This window comes from Eubalaena glacialis, chromosome 15, assembly GCF_028564815.1.
Source record: "Eubalaena glacialis isolate mEubGla1 chromosome 15, mEubGla1.1.hap2.+ XY, whole genome shotgun sequence".
Lineage (NCBI taxonomy): Eukaryota > Metazoa > Chordata > Mammalia > Artiodactyla > Balaenidae > Eubalaena > Eubalaena glacialis.
This window is the reverse complement of record NC_083730.1, coordinates 24,422,509-24,438,407: the sequence shown is the minus strand read 5'-3', so window position 1 is coordinate 24,438,407 and position 15,899 is coordinate 24,422,509. Positions and strand designations below refer to the sequence as shown.

The 15,899-nt window shown below is 44.2% G+C and overlaps 1 protein-coding gene across 2 annotated transcripts in view; it reads left to right on the top strand.

Annotated features, from left to right (window-relative positions):
- Positions 1 to 368: 368 nt before the first annotated feature.
- Positions 369 to 15,899, top strand: part of MAPK4 (mitogen-activated protein kinase 4) — a 179,682-nt gene continuing 164,151 nt past the window's right edge. The window contains exon 1 of one of the 2 annotated variants that reach the window (XM_061169456.1): positions 369 to 471. The gene's annotated coding sequence lies outside the window, so the exon portion shown is untranslated. Of the gene's footprint in view, positions 472 to 869; positions 1,009 to 15,899 lie in introns of those variants that run through there. The other variant, XM_061169455.1, reaches the window with a different exon arrangement.

Below are 15,899 nucleotides of genomic sequence, written 5' to 3'. Positions count from 1 at the left end.
CACTGCGGTGCACGCATTAAGTGACGCCCCTAATCGGTGTGGACGACTTTGGATTTGCCAGAAGGCACCACCTAAACACTAATTATTACCAGTGAGTGTTATGGGTCTAGTGGCTTCTGCTTTCCTTTTCTCTGGCTTCCTAAGTGTTGCTTCCCTTCTGTTAGTTTTATCTCGGCCGTGCAAATGAGCACAGATTCACACCCCGGGCGCCAGGCTCTGCACCCGTGCACGTGCGCTCTGCGCCCCCTCGACCTTCGGCAGTTCCCCCCTCCCGCGCCACCCGGTCCCCGCCGGCCACTTCTCCTCCCTGGCGTCCCCGCCTCCGGCCGCTGCAGCAGAGCGGGGCGGACCCGGCAGAGGCCGGGGTTTCGGCCAGGGCGCAGGAGCACTCCGCTTCCCGCCGCCCCATCCCTCCCGGGCAGAGCCTGAGGGGTCCCCTCCCGTGGGCAGGAGTGAGGACGAGCTTCAAAGGTGAGGGAGGACTCTGGGGAGCCTGCGCCCAGGCTGGAAGGCCAGGCTACTCCGGGACCTGGGCTAGACTCAGAAAACGCGGGCACCCGGCACCCCAGGTGAGGTTGCCTCCGAGGGGGCTGGGTCGGAGAAGGCCCGTCTACACTGCACGCGCTCGGCTCCGAACAGCGCGGCCGAGCGGCCCCGGGGCTGCAGGAGAAGGAAGCGGGGCGCGCGGGGGAGGCAGCCCCACCCCTGCCGCCAAAGGCCGGGCTCCCCCGCGCCCGCCGCCGCAGCAGGTGGGGGCCCGGCGGGCCGGGGGCGGGGCCCGGCTCGGGGCGGAGCCTCAGCGGCGAGCACTGGGCGGTGCGGGCGCGGGTTGGGGCCGGAGCCGCAGCCGGAGCCGGAGCAGGAGCCGCGAGCCGGGCTGTCCCGGCGCCCGCCGGAGCTTGCAGCGCGCCGGGGCTGGGACCGGCCGAGCCGAGCGCGCCGGCGCCGCGACCGCAGACAAAGGGGCCGCTCGCTCCCGGGCCGCCGCGCTCTCGGGCTCTGCTTTGGGTAAGTGGCTCCTCCTTTGCTTTCTTTCTTCTCCCGGCTGCCTGCTCCTCTCGGAGTTCCACGGGCTCCGGAGAAGCTGGAGAGAAAGGAAGAAATGATACTTCCCCTCTCTCTCTGCAGCCCCATTTCACCTTAAAAAAAAAAAAAATCCTGAACAAAACCCCCAGCAAATTTCACACTAGCGAGTTTCCGAGCGGTGGGACGTCTCCCGTGGGATCGACTCGGCCGCCCTCTGTGACCCCTTGCTCCGCCGACTGCGCGCGCTTGTGTAGACCCTGGATCGGCGATTTGGATGTGAATGTTACCGCTGGGCTCCCCCGGGGCGGGAGGTGTAGGGGAAGAGGCTACAGGGACCGGACGCCGCGAGGGGACCCCATCCCCAAGGACAGTTCGGTGCTTTTTGGGGCGCCGAGGGGCTGTTCGTACTGCCAGTTCAGATTCGGATCTCGGTGATGGGGTCTGCCCCAGTCCTCTAGCATCCTCCCCTCCAGCCTCCTTCCCGTCTTTTTCAAGGGTTAATATAGCGCCCCCTACGCCCCACCCCACCGAGGCTCACACTCTGCCCCTTCGCGGCCCCAGGGAGGAGGCTCGGGGCGCCCGGGAGAGCGGGGAGGGAGGGAGCTCCGCCGCTTTTCCCGCTGGGTAACCTCAAACCCGAATCTGCGGGGAGAGCGGGCGGCTACGGGCGGAGAATCGGGTTTGACATCACAGCGCGGTCCCGGGCGGGCTCTCCCAGCCTCTTCCCCGGCTGCTCTCCATCAGAAAAGCAATCGGAAGCCCGGCTGGCTTTTTTGCTTTTGTTCTGCCCGTAACTCTCCGGAATCCGGGGAGAAGCCGGGGCGGGCTGATGCCCCGGGAAGGGGACCCTGGCGGAAGCTCCAGGTGCAACCCCAAAGTGACAATTGGAGGCGGCGGCTGTTTCCCGCCCCTGGGTGGGGAAGAGATTCCGATAGCTAATCAGTGCTCGGGATCTGGCAGCGGGTCCGCTGCTTGCTGAAGAGCGGGGTGTCCGCCGCGGCCGCGCGCCGTCACGCGCCTCTCCAGCACTCTCGAAAACGCTACCTCGAGACGCGCATTTCCATTCATGGATCTGTGCCTGAGACTTGATTAATGTCACCTCTGCCCAGGTTCTCTAAGGAACGAGTGTCTGCTTCTTTTCAATTTAATAGCCATTTATAGGGGCCTACTATGTGCAAGGCAGCAACCCTACGATTATCTTAATTTAAAAGATATTTATGGAGCACCTACCATGTGCAAAACAGATGTGTTACAAACTTTTCAGTTTAGAGGATTTTTATTGAGTACTTAACAGTGTTCAAGGTACCTGTGCTCTGACCTTATTTTAATAGATATTTACTGAGCACCTACTGAGTACAAGCTGGGTTTTTTTCCCCGCTTTTTTTCTGAAGGTTTGCCCAGTGTATCTTTTGAGGGAGAGGATATGGAGGCAAGGAAGCCAGAATATGTCTTCGAACCCTTCAATTCCTTTAGTAACCTGCATTTTAACCTTTCCAGACAGCTTGTTGTGTGGTTTAGGAAGAGCTGGTCTTCTGTACTACAGCTTGAGGGTTTCTCACAGGGGAGCAGGGCAGGATAATGAAAAGGCTACTCTGGGACCTCTTTCCAATTCAGTTTCCTCACATCGAAAAAAAAAAAGGGAAGCAGTTTCTTTGTGCAAAGCACCATGCTAGTTATTGCAGGGAATCAAAGGTTAATGAGGCAAAGCCTTGACACTCAAAGGGTGGAGAGTCTGTGGTAGGGACAGAAAGACAGACAAAAGACAATCAATTAAACCAGGAGGGCGGGGGGTTGGGGCCATGAAGATAGGGCCCGCATGGACCTGCCAGCTGCTAGCTCCAAACTGGTGACTGGGTTGAGAGTGACTTTAAAATCCCATCATTGTGGTGTCTGGAGACCTACAGGCAAAATCAAATGGTCTGAGGGTCCTACCTACTAAGAGATTAGATGACTCTATTACTCTGATACTCCTGGGATCCTGAGACACGCTGGAATATCCAGATTGGCAAGAAAACCATGGGTCCTCAGCCTCTTGACAAATAGTTGTTATATAGGCTGTTATCAAGGAAATGTAGTCTAGTTGGTAGGATTGTAGTCTAGTAGGAGTTCTTGAGATAAACCCGTAAACTAACTGCTTGGGCAGCATACATGAAAAGCCAGGAGCAAATTCCTCCCAGAATTGAATGTCGAAAACAAAATTCTGTCCTCATGGAATTGTGCCTTTCCTTTTATCAGACGGCAAGAACTTGGTCTATGTCTAGTATGGTTATCTTTTTAACTTGGTGTCCAGCAATTCCTAGTAAGTGCTTTATCCTAGATTCTTGGTACAATGATCTTTTTCTTCCCAATTTATTTCTGATCTCCCTTAAATTTTTTTTTTCTTTTAAGTACTGCACTGTGTTATTTTTTTGTTATGAACCTGAAAGCTCCCCTCAAATCTTTTCTGGAAGTAGCCCCATTATGAAAGGTACCTAGGAAATATGGTAAGCACTAGATGAATGACTTGGAGGCCCTGTACGTATAAGAAGAGGGAGGAAAAAAAGGCCAAAATCAGGAATGTACAGAGAAAACATAAAGTGGCCTTGCAAGATGGAACAGGATTCAGATAGGAAAAGAAGACGAACAAAGACCTCCCTCCCAAATTGAGGGAAAGGTTGTAAGCGAAAGTGTGATGGAAAACAAACCATCTTTAGAGCACTTTAGGAATTTGATAGCTATTCATCTGGAAGAGTTTCCATTCATTCAACAAAGAAGCACTGCCGGAGCATTTAACTCTGTGTCCACGACTTTGCTAGGTGTCAGGTAGGGGCTTCACCCAGCACAGTCTGGGGTTCACTGTGATTCCCACAGCTGGTGAGGACCCTTGTCTCCTGTTCCAGCTGCAGGGATAGCACTGCATCCCTACCGTTCTTTGAAACATCCCTAGAGTTTTTTCACCTGAGCTGAACTGTATTGTAATCTTCTTCAAGGCCAAGAATGTGACTTTGGTTTTTTTCTCTGCTCCTTCCCTGCCTACAGGATCTGGCATAGTCTGTAGAGTAGGAGACATTTATTCCAGAACCCTGGATTGCCCATTCCTTCCCCCTTTCCCTACCTCATCAGGGCCTGACCTCTCTTTCTCTCCACCACTTTCAGCTGCCCAAAGCCTTTCACTGTATGAAAACGAGGGGCAAAACCAATCTGTCATCAGTCTCTTTCTCTTGAATATGAATATAGGTCACTGTTCTCTCTTCCAGGGGTCCTTGCACTTTAAGCCTCATTATGGAAGGAAAGGCTTTGTCCACCATGAGAAGATTTCAAGCATAGACAAGTGGGTATTGGAGGTACCTGGGTAGGCGAAGCGCCTTTCCTGGTGCTCCTGAAATTATGCTACCACCTCCTCACGTAGGCCCTCTTGGCAAGGGTCTCTGCAGTCCCACAATCCATAAAAGTCTGGAGCCTTCATTGCTTCTTACCGTAGCGTGGTGGTTGAGGTCAGAGAGCAGCTCTGCCTGAGTTCCCTGTCAACCTGGCCTTCACTTGCTCTGTTCTTTAAACGTTAATCATTTTCTAGACAGAATCCTTGCTTCCTTCCCTACAGGTGCCATTATTTTAAGGCTGGGATTCTCAACCTGGGCACTCTTGGTGTTGTGGGCTGGATAATTAATTCTTCGTCGTGGGGAGCTGACCTGTGCATTGTAGAATGTTTAGCAGCAGCCCTGGCCTCTACCCACTAGATGCCAGTAGCACCCCACACCCCCTCCCCAAGTTGTGACAATGAGAAATGCCCCCAGTTATTGCCAGATGTCCCTGGGGAGCAGAGTCACCCCTGATTGTGAACAGCTGTTCTGAGGGGTTCTGGTTGCTCTGTATCGTGCTGTGTAACCATTCCCACTTTTCTGGGAGAGGGCTTCTCTGATGTAACTTGGTTGGCAAGACAGGTGACTTGGTAAGTGTGTACTATACATTGTGGAATTTCCATATGAATAATTTCATAAATCAGAATAAACATCCTTTGTCAGGACACATATCCTAATCTGGTCATCACAATAAGTCAATCTTTGGAGACAAAACAACAATCACCACCACAACCCTCCCCCGCCCCCCCCCAAAAAAAAACCAAACCTCTCAAATTCATCCCTTAGCATGTGTTTGATTTATATACTAGGAATGCAGGTAGTAGGACCACCAATGGCAACCAGGATTACCCACAGGGTCATGCCCAGCCCACTGGGCAGCAGTGGGGGAGGGAAGTAGGCGAGGATCCAGTTCTGAGGAGTCCTCTTTAAGAAAAAGACAAAATAACCAGGTGAACTGTGTGGTTGCTAGAGCCCCTCCCCAGCGTTGGGAGGGGTTCTGAGGTTTCAGTTTCACTTGCTTCAGGTGAAGCTGCCTCTGGGCATCGTTTTGAGGAGTGACGGCACAGCTGTGGCTGCAGGAACGGGAAAGTGGAGGCTTTCTTCTACCCATGACTGGCAAGAGCTAAGAGAAGCTTCTCAAAGACTTGACTTCAGTAGAGCGCAGGGATCAAAATAGAATCGTTAAATACAGGGTAGCTGGTACTTCTGTTAATATCTGCCTTCAGAAGTAGAACTTTCATAGCGTCAGCATCATCACCTTCTTTGCAGGATGGAACAAGGGGCATGGTTAGTTCAAGTTTAGCAGCAGGATCCTTGAGTTCTTCTAGTGGATAGAAGTAACTTAATGAATCTTGTAAGAGTGATGTTGGCCTAGTGCCCAAGTTATTGCTTCCAAAAGCGAGTGAAACTCTTTTTCAAGTCACTGTAATGGTATTGGAAAAGTTTACAGATTTCATTGATTCAAACTTCTATTTTGGAATACCCAAGCGTGGGGTGAGACTTTTCCTTTCATGGAAACAGGCCAGATAGGAAATACCTTTTGGGGGCAGGGTGGGCAACTAACTCAAGTACTCAAAAACTTAAAATAATGAAACAACCAAACAAAAGCCCTCTATATTTCAGACTTTTCATTCATTCACAATCTTTTTCCTTAGTCTAAACGGACCTATTTTCAAGGAGGAAGAGAAGGTGCTATGATTAGTATCTAAATGTGCCTGCTGTGCGTGAAACTGATCTGCCAATATGCCATTGTCTAGATTTAACAAAAATAAAGACTCTCTATTGGAAAATTTGCTGTAGGAGGGATTCTTTAAAAAATTAGTAGTTTTCCATTTGTCTTTAAAGTGATTTGATCTTTATAAAACTTTTCAAGAGTCGAGATCAATTTGGAGATTTGGGATCAAATCTACACGTCATCACAGAGCTTAGACCTGCAAGGGATCTTGGAAATCAGTGACCAGCTCTCCTTGCCCCATTGTGTAAATGGGGAAACTGAGGCTGAGAGAAGTTAGGTGGTTTGCCAAAGTCACACAGACATCAGTGCTGAGGCTGGGCTAGGAGTCTGGAGTTTGTCCTGTTCCCTTTGATACTCATGCCACCGGGGTACCTTTCCATCTTTCCAGGTGAATATTGGTGGAGGAAGAGCCAGGAGGAAAAAGAGTTTGATAACTTGTCTCCTTTCCAGGTCATCTAATCCTGATAGAACTAATCATTGATTCAGACTGATTACATCTATGCCCAAGGTGTGTGTGCATACAGGTAGCACTGAGGGAAAACTGGGACAGTTGGATTAGTGGCATGAGATTATTTTATAAAACTTTCTATGTACAGCACGATGACTATAGTTACCAATACTGTATTATATATTTGAAAGTTGCTAAGAGAGTAGATCTTAAAAGTTCTCATCACAAGAAGAAAATTGTAACTATGTGTGGCGATGACTTATTGTGGTGATCATTTTGCGATATACATACAAATATAGAATCATTGTTTTACACCTGAAACTAATATAATGTAATATGTCAATTATATCTCAATAAAAATTTTGAAAAAATTATTTTAACTTCCTTTAATGTTCTTTTATATTGTTTTTACAGTAAATAGTTAGAATGAAACATTTATTTCCCTATTTGGGAAAGTAATACAGATTCATTATGGAAAGTAGCAAGATGAATGAAAATAATCATTCTACATGTGATTGATCTGATCATATTGTGCTATGTTTATTTTTAGTGTTATTTTCTCAGCTCATTTTAAAACACAATTCAGATCATACTGTACATATAGTTTTAATTTTTTATCTTGCTTTTTTCAGCTAATATTATAACAAACAATTTCCATGTTATTACAAACTCTTTGTAAACATAATTTTTAATGACTACATAATTCAGTACTTTGGAAGCCTGTTAACTTAGCACAATATTTTGTTACTAGTGGACATTATTTGCTCCCAATTTCTGACTACTGTGTCATTGCAATGCGTAGTTTTGTGCCTATACTTTTCTACAATTCGGATTGTTTTCTTAGTAAACATTCCCAGATAGTGAAATTACTCAACCAAGTGTGGGAAACACCATGTTAACAAATTGCTTTCTAGAACTGGAAATGATTTCACCACATCATTGACAACATAGGGTCTTTTATTTTTTTAATTATTTATTTAAGATGGAAAATATGTCATGGTTGTTTTCATTTTGGTTACCAACATGGCTAAACATTTCTCTGTAGGATTGTTACCCTGTCTGTGTTTTTTGTTAATTATCTATTTACCCTCCCTCCCCCGCATGGATATTTTATGAAGAGTTCCATCTAACCCTACTGTTCCACAATTCCAATACTTCAAGGGCTGTGTTTCAGGCTGAGCTCTTTTTGTCGCAGTGATGGAGCTGCCTGTTCCGTTCCTGAAGCAAGCTCGGGTGGACGGGGAGCTCCATCCCCTTGGTACCAGGCAGCATACAGTGAGTACTTATTCAGTGCTTCCCAGGCATTAATTCTCAATCCTTACCTTGTGAAGTGGGTACTGTTTTACTATATGAGGAGAGTGAAGCACAGAAAGGTAAAATAACCATAGTCACATGTACTTTTAAAAGGGTTCTGATCCCCAATTCCAGTGTATGTGGGGTTTTCCCCACACATCCGAGCAATTCTCTGTGACACCAGCTGGGTGTCCTACGATTCAACCCAATTCTGACACTCTGTACCTGAGATAGCATCAGATCCCACAGGTTAAGGGCTCACAACCACAAGGCTGCCCTCCAGTTCCAGTCGCAAGCTGGGTTGTCACCTGTGCTTCTGTCCAACTGGCTGTAAATCATGACTCCCTCCTTGGGTTCAATTAATTTGCTGGAGTGGTCACAGACTCAGGAAAACCCATTTACTCACTAGATCGCTGGTTTATGACAAAGGATATTAAAGGATACAAATCAATAGCCAGATGAAGAGATACCCAGGGCGAGGACCCGAACAAAGGAGGTTCTGTCCTCGTGGAGTTTGGGGCCCAGCACGGTGGCATGTGGAAGCGTTCTTTTTCTCCAACCTGGAAGCTCTCTGAACCCCTTCTTTTGGATTTTTATGGAGGCTTCATTACAAAGGCATGATTGATCAAATCATTGGCCATTGGCAATTGATTCAACCTCCAGCTCCTTGCCCCAACCTGGAAATCAGGGGGTGGGACTGAAAGTTCCATCCCTCTTTCCATGGTTGGTTCCCCTGGCAACCAACCCCCATCCCTATGTACTTTCCAAAAGCCACTTCATTAATATAAACCCAGGTGTGGTGGAGTGGGGCTTGTTATGGATACCAAGACACCCATTTCACCTTTTCGGCTCTAGAGCAATTTCAGGAACTGAGGACGAGAGACCAAATATTATAACAAAAGATATTGCCATTGCACTTATTGCTTAGGAAATTCCAAGGGTTTTGGGAGCTGTGATGTGAAGACCATATATATGAGAAACATATTTTGTTCATCTGAATGGCCAAATACATACTTCTTATAAATCACAATATTGCAACTTTTAACCACTGTCGTACTACCTCTGGATCTTTGCTAAAGTGACCTGCCTCAGTTGTGTAGTTGGTCTTCGAGGGAGCTGGGCTTAGGAAAATTAGCAACTTCCTCTGAACTCTATTGCCTGTTACTGGGAGAACTTTGGGGTATAAGGTAATTTTGCTACCTTAAACTTATTCCTAACTTTTATATCTCTTAGTCTCTCTTCTGTTTTTCCATCCTTTTTATATCTCCTAGCTACATCTGGTCGTTTTTCTGACCTATCTTCTAAGTCCCACCATGTCTCTTCAACTGTATGTAATCTGCAGTTAAATCCATCTGTTTCTTTCTTAATTTCAGTTACTGAATTTCAGTTCTAGAATTTTTAGCTCTTTTTCAAATCTTTAATGTTACTTTATATAGTCCTGGTTCCTTGTTCTGAAATTTTTAAGCCCAACTTCTATCTCCATAAGCATAGCAACTATAGTTGTCTTACATTCTGTGTCTGATAATTTTTCCATCTGGGATGTGTCTGTTTCTTCTGTTTGTTGTTTGTCCAGATTCTCATGTTGGTTCATATTTATGTTATCATATGTCCTCGTGTGCCTTGTTGTCTTTGAATGTGTGTTAGATATTGTTTTGAAAAAAAAATTTGTATAAATGCCATGTCTCATCAATTAAGAAATACATTTTTTTCACATTTTAATCTCTGAAATTCAGACGTGGTTTACAATTGATCGAGACGTACACTTATAGTTGGTAGCATTTTTCTCTTTTAATTGGCTCGTACCTAAAAAAAATAGTGCATAATACAATTAGCAATACTGAAGGTTGATGAAATGAAATAATTTGAGGCTTTGAAGGATGATAAACATGACAAGAGTTCTAGAGAGCCTTTTAAATAGCCTCTGTGGGCTTTTTGGGTACCAGCAATCCCAGATCAATTTGAGCACTTGAGATTTTCTAGGCCATCCAGATGACAGGAAGCCAGACTAGTTTATTTTTTGTTTTCTCTTACTAAAAAGAGGGCCTAGCTCTTTGAGGTCCCAACCACAGGTGTGAAGTGGCTTACCAGGCTTTAACCTTAGGGATGCCTTGGGTCCCTGACCCCCTCAGGCTGTGCAAAGTGCTACTCAGCTTCCCAACTTTCTCTTCCTGGTTGACAGATTCCCCCCAACTGGGTAAGCGTGGCTCCTAAGACCTAGGGCCACATCTAGGGATCTTCTCCCAGATCTTAAGCCTGAATCCCCCTCCCTCATAAGCTCTTTGGTGCTTTTAGGAAGAAGTTTTAAAAATATTTCATCTGGGTTTCTTTGTTGTGTTTGCTGGGAAGGTTGGTTCTAATTATGCAATTTATCACTGCCGGAAGGAGGCAGTAGTGAATCTGATCTATCTTAGAGCCCGACAGAAGAGCGTGAAATACCAGCAGCTCTTTGCCAGCTCATGACTAGAGAACTTTCTCCCTCCACTCCTCATATGTCATCCGGGTTGCAGCTGGAAAGTGGAAGTTGGGATGAATATATTTCTACAAACTGGACACAGCTAAATATAGATATATTTCCCTATATAAAAGAGACTAATTCCTCAGGTTTTTCCTAATAAGGCGGGTGACGTAGCAGAGAGAGCAGTTGCAGGAGTGGTATCTGGAGCCCCATCCATCATCAGTCTCCATCTGGTCTCTTCCTTCTCATCTGTGCTGTCCTGCAGAAAGATGGGGATTTAGGACCAAGGAACCTGATGAGGGAGGAAGATGCTCTTTATTCCAGCAACTGTTGAGAAGTAAAAAAAATGTAGACCATATTTTAGCTAGGTAAGATTTCTTCCATTCATTGTGGGCCCCCGACATTTCCATTTGGAGAGCTGAATTTCTCACCCATGGCCGAGGCTATTCCTTGTGGAGACTAAACTATTGTGTCCACAAGCCTCAGGGTGGCCTTTCCAGGGGACTCTTCTTAAATCTTATTTTTCAAAAGAAGATTCCTTTCTGGCTTTTCAAAGACATATGCTTACCTATGTGTTCTCAAAATCAGCAGCCAAATGTATTTTCCCCCTACCTTGTTCCAACTCTCATAGATGTTTTCCCACCAGCTTTCATGAAGCCAGAGAAATTTACAATGAGAAAAAGGTTGAGTGTTGAGTTTGAAAAGGTTGGGCAAAGGGGCACAGAATGGCGGGAAGCCCTCCCTCCCACCTTACCAGAGCCTCCATTGGATTTTTTTTTGGTGGGGGGGGCCCTTATTTTTATTTGGGGCTCTTATTTTTATTTTCTCCCTGGAAACCTCAGAGCTGTCCTCTCAGAAAATTGCTATCTGCCCAGGGAACTGCAGATCCACTGTCACCCTTCAGGAGTGTAGCCACTGGGTAAAGTGAAGGAAGGTATGGTAGCAAGGATCTCTCTCTCTAGAAAGGGCTTGTTTGGGAGGGATATCCCCACCAACTTTTGGAGACCACCTGATACCTTTTATGTATTCCATGATGATTTATCCATCTTATTTTTATTTTTATTTAATTTTACAATATTTCACACATAGGAAAGACTACATATAACTTAGTCCATCTATTGCTAGAAATGGAAATCCTCCAATTAGGTTTTAATAATTGTCCTTAAAGGAACAAATCTGTCATTCCACTCCCAGGTGATTCTAGATTGTGACTGATACCTTTGGAAGAAATGATTAATGACTTAATTTTGAAGAAGCAAATTTTCTATTCTCCCAGAAAATGTACCTTTCCATGATTATTTTTGGAGGCAGAATTACTAGAAAGCCCCACCAGCCATAAGAATTTATGAACCATGATGTCCGAAAACTCTGCAGCCTGAAAGGAAGTAAATTAATTCCTCCAGTGTGATTCACTTTAGGTACAAGCCAAATTCCTCAATTTATCCATAAGTTAGGCTCTTAAGCTGATTTTTCTAAAGAGCCATAATTATTTTGACATCAAGGCCATTTTCTATATTTCTATCATCAAATTTTCCGTTGATTTGAATTTGAGGTTTTTCCCAGCCATTGTGAGACCATTTTGTCTGCTAATAAGAGATAATATGCTGTGATTTCACTAACATGTGTGAGAACCGCAGGGAGTTCAGACAAGGTTAGCTGAGCAATTTCTGTACTTGTCATAGAGACCAGGGCATTGCGTTCAGGATGTGGTGGCAATGGCACTTTTTACCAAATAGTCAGAACTTTTTAGAAGACTCGCAACTGTAAAGTATGGTAGCTCTTTCAACAGAAATAAAAGGGAGAGAGAAATTCAGAAATCTGAAATGATTTTATTTGTAGGAGGAGGATAAGGAAGATGATTGCAGTAAACCACTTAGAAGAGGAGGTGAGAACTATATAACAATGGAGTAACCACAGTGACTCTTTGAGCTTTCCAGATCCGAGGAGAGAAAATGAAAAATGTCTTGATCAATTACCATAACAACCCACCCATCTGCTGTGTAATAAAGCCAGTGAAATATGGGCCATCAAAATGACAGGGAGAACTTTAGGATATACAGAGTAAGGAGAGAGACAGTTTTTTTTACATTGTGAGTGAGAATACGTCTGGTAAATAGTTCTGGGCATGTCGTGACCTGAATAACTGTCATTTTCCTATACTTTACCATTTTCTTGAGCTGAATGGAGACTAAAGACAAATAAAAGGCTTAGGTCCTTATTAATTTTGTTAGGTCTCTTGATGAAGGATGATAGGGAATATGAGTCCAATAGGAAAATGCTCTTAGTTTATGAAAGTATTTTAGTTACAAACTTGATGTCTCATTTCTAAATTTTTGTGCATGCTTTCATTCTTCAAGAGTTATTCAGTGAGTTTGTTAATCCTGTAAACCCCCTTTTTATGAGCAGTCTTTGAAAGTGAACCTGAAATACATTTATGGAACAAGAGGAGGTAAAAAAAATCCTTTGGCTTCTCTCTTCAATTTATTCAGAAGCAGATCCCCAGAACCAAAGATTTATCTATAGATTTATCTATATTTAACAGCTGACTTTTCTTTTTATTTCACCAACAAACAATACAGTGTTTTTGCTTTGCACTCCTGAATTGAGGATTTGGCTTCCATAATGTATTAAATAACCTTCTTGTCTTCTGTTCCACCTTTCCTATTGGTAAGAAATAATAAGAACATTATTATTTAATTATCACCACTAGAAGCAACGTCAGATTTCAGTAATCTAAAACTATATTGCCTTAAACTGAGATTATTTGAAATAAGATCTTTCCTCTCCAGTAATGGATACCTAGAAAAGGAGGTGTATAGCTGTAGACACTGGGGGGAGATACAGGAACATATACACATACAGTTGTGATTATGGGGTAACCATAAGCTTTGTTTCTGGAAGGACACATAAGACATTGTGAGTAGTGCTAAAGTAAGAAGTAACTGGTTATTGAGGCGAGGGAAAGGATTTTTTATTTTATACCTTTCCATACTATTTCATTTTTAAAATAAGCACATATTTTTATTTAATAAGTAAATAAGGGGAAAAATTAAGTTCAGAACTAGAAGCCAAGTTCAGTGTTCCTTGAACCCTGATAGAATGAACTTTACCATTTATTTTGGACATTAAAAAAATACTCCAAGCTGCCTCCTCGCTGGTTTCATGCTGTCATTCTATCATTCTGTCTTAAATCATGGTTAGATGTATAACTGTTTTCCTCATTAATTTTTATCACCATAGGCTGTCTCTCTTCTTTCTGTAGCCTTACTGTGTCTAGTCCATTATGGTGCATATGTTAGTTCCTTAATCTTTGTTTTATGGAATTGGATACTCAAGGTACTTTCTCCCAAATAATCATTTCTAGGAAAACAAAGTAATAAACGTAGCCATTTCCACAAGACTAATATCATTGTCCACAAGAGAATTCAAACCACATAATGTCTGAGCTGGAAGAAAACCATCTTTGCGTGTATTTATTCTCTTGTTTTAGAAATGAGGAGGCTGAAGATCAAATCACTTGCTCAAGACCACACGGGGAATGAGAGGTGACTTGATACTCAGAGCCCGGATCTCTTCCAGCCCAGCCCTCCTCCTGCTGCAACGATCATTACAGACAATCATTCTCTTGGTCATCAGGCATTTAGATGAATGGTCAATGCTGGCAAAAGATAGGTCACACTCAATTAAAACAGCAACTGTGAAGAGGTGACTTCAAAAAGAAGAGGAGGTATTGAGCTGATTTTTTCCAAGTTTTAATGAACCATTTTGCAGATTTACCTCCTTTTAAAGCAAATTTGCTATATAAACGTCAGCATTTCCACAAAATGATTGACAGTAGGAATCTTTTAGATGACAAGTATCCTAACCATGAGCGTTCGATAGAGTCAAATCACCCTCACTTGTTGGGCAGATCTAGGCGCAGAGTATCAAAGCTGTGAAATGAGGAATTAATAGTGTTTTCTATCTCACCTGTTGGCTTTTTAAAATGGGAGCCATGTCTGGCCTGGTGAATAAGCCACCTGTCAGCAAGGAGCGATGAGCCCTCCAATTCCTAAATTCACCCCTGGGCACCTGAGCACTCAAAAGCCATTCCCAGTTTTCCAACATGCTGAGAAGGGAGCTGGAAAGACTTTTTTTTTGTCTGACACTACGCAAAGGAGAAACAGAAGGAGAAATTCCAAAGAGGGGGACAGTACCAAAAGTGTAAGGACTGGGGGAGCCCTGAGCATCGGATTCACTAATGAGGAGGCAGAATGCCATTTTTCTGAAATATGTTCTTTTTGTGCCACTTCCTATTGGATTCATACCATCCTAGAAGGCACTAGCTCCAATAGGCATAGTTGTAAAAGGCACATCTTTTAAAAATTTAAGTCAGTTCAACAAATATTTAAGGTAGGTGCTGTAGGAGAGTTACAGTAAAAATAGCAGAAGCCCGGCCCAGTTCTTCTGGAGCTTGGAGTCTGTGCTGCGCTTTCCAAACTTGTCTGCATGTTGGAATCATCTAGGGACCTTCAAAAAACACTGATGTCTGTGTCCAGGCCACCATCCCTGAGCGAGCTTATGATCCAGTTGGTTTGGGATGTGGCCTGAGGTTTGGAATAGTTTAAAAGATAATTCTAAAGTGCAGACAAATTTGGGAACCAATGGTCTATGGAGTGGTTCTCAACCTTGACTGTATTAGAATCACCTAGACTGTATATGTATGTGTGCAAGTATGTGTATATATGTGCATATGTATATGTATGTATATGTATATATACATAAGTATGCATGTGTATATAAGCATAAGCACATATGTATATACAAATGCATGTGTGTATTATGCATGTGCATATACTCACATGCATAATATACATATGCATATACATACATGCCCAGCCTCCAGCCTTAGAGACTCTGATTTACGTGGTTTGAGGTGGGGTAGTCCCCACCTCAATACTATTTCAATACTATTTAAAACCATGGTTCCCCAAATTGGAGTTTTAAAAATGCTGATGCCTGAGTCCCACTCCAGACATTCTGATTTAATTGGTCTGGGGTCTGGTCTAGGCATCAGAATCTTTTCAAAGCCCCCCGTGTGATTCTACTATGCAGCCAAGGTTGTGATCCACTGGGTTCGTGAGCGAGACCGGGCTACCTTGTGCATAGTAGGTTCTCCAGAAAAATGATTAACTATGAAATGAAAACTAGATAGAAGAACTTATAAGAAAAGTCAGTACTAAAAAATTGTACATTCCTGGTTCTTTGGGCATTTCCCTAGGCTTGAATATGTTATGCAGTGATTTGGGGATGGAAGGAGTGTCAAAACCTAATTCAGCTCATGACCATAGCCTTTGTTGTGGCTACCAGTGAAACTTTCAGCTGAAACTGACAGCCAAGATCATCCTAACTGCTCTGTTCCATTATATCTGCTTGTGATGGGCGTGGCAGATCTGCCTGTCATACTCCTGATGTGTCTAACGTTGTGTTTGGAAGAAAAATAACCAGAAACTTGCTTCTGTGAGATCTCGGTGCTCCAGCCCTGCATTTAGCCTGAGGTGAACTCTGTCCCGTGCAGCAAGCATCTGTGAGGGCCCGCCCCTTGCCTGGGGTTTGGGAGAGCTC